Consider the following 2,971-nt stretch of genomic DNA (forward strand, 5'->3'; position numbering starts at 1 on the left):
ACTCAGATGGCAGCGGGAGAGCATTATTTAAAGGGACACTGTAATATTCGACCAATAGATGTTGCTGTATTGTCTAGTGTAACCGAAAATAAGTGCTACGAAGCACAAGGTAGAATACATACTATGAAGACACAAAATGACCAAACCGCACATTTTTGTACTTATTTTTTCACAAAGATTTTGTTTTTTCGAGTACTATTAGCGGCAAGATGGCAGAAAAGACTTTTGGCTCCTTCTAGGTACACCTTATGTAATGGAAAATTGAGTATTTTTTAAAAGGCATGTTTGTATTAGTGTTGATGTATTTTTTCCTAACATTCAAATCAACGTGTTTTTTTGTATGAGGGAATACTTTTTTATTTATTCTAGGAGGCGCTAGATAATACACAATCGCACAACTCTTTAAAAATCAATGCTAAAGAGAAAGAGAGAGTCGTTGTATTGGTTAATCTAATGTTGGTAATGGCCATATTTAATAGAAAGTATCGCAGATAAATTGGGTTTGAGATCCCTAATGTACACGACTACTGCTTAGGCACCCTCTAATTTGCTAGCAACCAAGTGAAGTGGAGTACAAACTCTTTAGAGAATAAAATATTGGATTGGGTAATTCTCCTGATCAAAATCAGGTAGGGAAGACTGGTCCTTGAGAGCTTTGTTCCCCCCATGTTCGATGTTGGCCTGCAACGGCTGATTCGATGAACAGAATCGTTCTCAGACTTCTACAGAGCTTCTTGATGAGCTGATTAACAGAGTTAGCTGTGTTAGAGGAGAGAGACATTGAAAACAGACACGCATGTGCCACTTCAAAGGTACAGTGTGTATTCTTTTATCAATAAATGTCACTTTATCAGGTAGGCAAAACGAGTGCTAATGAACACAAGGAAGAATACAAACAGGAGACTCAAAGTGACCAAACCACACAATTTTTCTTTTTTTCAAAGATTTTGCTGCGTTTTGGGTTTCCTGCGTACCTGTCTAAGCAAGAGGGTGGAACATTGTGTTGACTCCATTTTTGATGTAAAATAAATGTAAATTTCTCAACCTATGAGTATTTAAAAAAAATTCACGTTTGATGGTTGTCGGTTTTTTTAATTATAAATCAATGTTGCTGTTTTTTATAGGACCAAGTTTTTTTTTCCTAAAAGGGGGGGCTAAATAATACACACTGTCCCTTAAAATTGTGTTTTTCTTATTCAACAAGTTGTTTAGGGAAAAACATTGTTAAAATAAGGCAAGTCATAAGAAAAAGAATCATGTTCAATTGACTGATCATAATTCAAAATGTAGCGTAATTCCCGCACTACCCCCAGAAAACAATTATTACATTTTTCATACACATCAGACTGTAATGTGGATGAAATTGAGAGTAAAGTGGAGATCGAGCCTAAAGAAATCAATTCAGACCCAATAAACTTGATTTGAGGGACTGATTGACAAGTAAAAACTGAATTTCGGCGCCGTGCAGACTTCGGCACAGAATTGCCTACTTTGGCTGAAGTACGCACTGCGCCGAAATGCAGAGCCAAGGTGCAGCTTCATGTTTATTTCTGGCGCGGTCCCTTAAATGCACACTTCCGCCCCAAAGTGCGCCCTTTGACTACAAAGCGCCAAAGTGTGTTACTCAAGTAAAAGTACAGTTACTTCAGAATAGTATCACTTAGGTAGATGTAAAAAGTAGTCATCCGAATAATTTTTTGAGTAAAAGTAAGTGCATGCTGTGCAGATCCTCCACCAAGAAAAACTAAAACTTTGAGAGAGAAGACCAGCCTGGCACTAAATTTGGGCCAGTTTAGGGTCCAGGCCCAAGATCTCACTTTTAGACAGTAAGGGCCACTGTGATAATTGTTGGGCTCTTTATACTCTTAATATATATATGCAGACGCTCACCTACTTACGACCATTCGACTTATGTAAAACGATAGATACGAACATTATTTTCGGGATGTCAAAAAATCCCCGTACGTTAGATTTTGTATTGTGAGCACCTTTCTCCCAGTAGAGGACATAACTGTAGCGCTCCTTTTCGCCGCTGCCGGCATGTGGTGGCCCTGTAAAAGGTCACCCAGCATCCACCCCGAAGAAGAAATATGCTTCCTCTTCCTAGTTCGTGTGTAAACATGCTATATTGTATCTCCAGCACGCTAAGAACTTTGACATATTTATTGGTTGATACCTCATGCATCCATTCAATCTGGTTGAGGCAATAAAGAAGAGGCAAGCCGTTTCTTTTGAAATGAAAGTGGAATGAGAAAGCCTGATGCTGTTAAGAAAATGGTTGAATCGCTTCTTTTGGCCACTTTTTACCATGGAGGAAGTTACTTTACTCTTGAAGCTCATCTTCCAAAAGTAAGTTAAACTTAACTTTATCTTTCTAGAGCATATTATTTTATCAAACATTAATTTTTTAGTTTCAAAACAATACAGGTTACTTATACTTTACAAGCCTTAAACATACTTATATAAACCTTACACATACAAAATATAGCACTGAAGCAACTTACAAATAAATTCAACTTACGAACGATCGTCCGTAAGTCTGCAGTGTCTGTAATAGCTCAATGATTAATCAGTCGATAAACATCAGTGAATTAAACCGCAGAATGTCGTTTGCATCGGGATTTCAAACCGGACCATGGCGGTGGGGGCGCTAACACTACTACCTGATCATCAGTGGAACTGAGAAGATACAAGAAGGCTTATCTCATTATTACACTATTTTTACAGTGCCGGAAACACTGATTCGCATAGTGCAATCTGATAGTCATGTCATGCTTTATGTTTTTTTTGTATTGTCCTTTATCATGAACAGTCTCAAAGGACTGCACAGACTACCATTAAAAAAAAAACTCTGATTTGAAACCTACACAAAAGCCACAAAAATAACCTCGTGGTTAAATGTGTATACGTAGGTAAAAGAGCTTGTCTAGTATTTTACTGTAAGACTTAGTTTTCTGTTTCTGTTTTTCGC

This window comes from Urocampus carinirostris, chromosome 2 (assembly GCF_059441175.1).
Source record: "Urocampus carinirostris isolate Australia breed hairy pipefish chromosome 2, RoL_Ucar_1.0, whole genome shotgun sequence".
In the NCBI taxonomy this organism is placed as follows: domain Eukaryota; kingdom Metazoa; phylum Chordata; class Actinopteri; order Syngnathiformes; family Syngnathidae; genus Urocampus; species Urocampus carinirostris.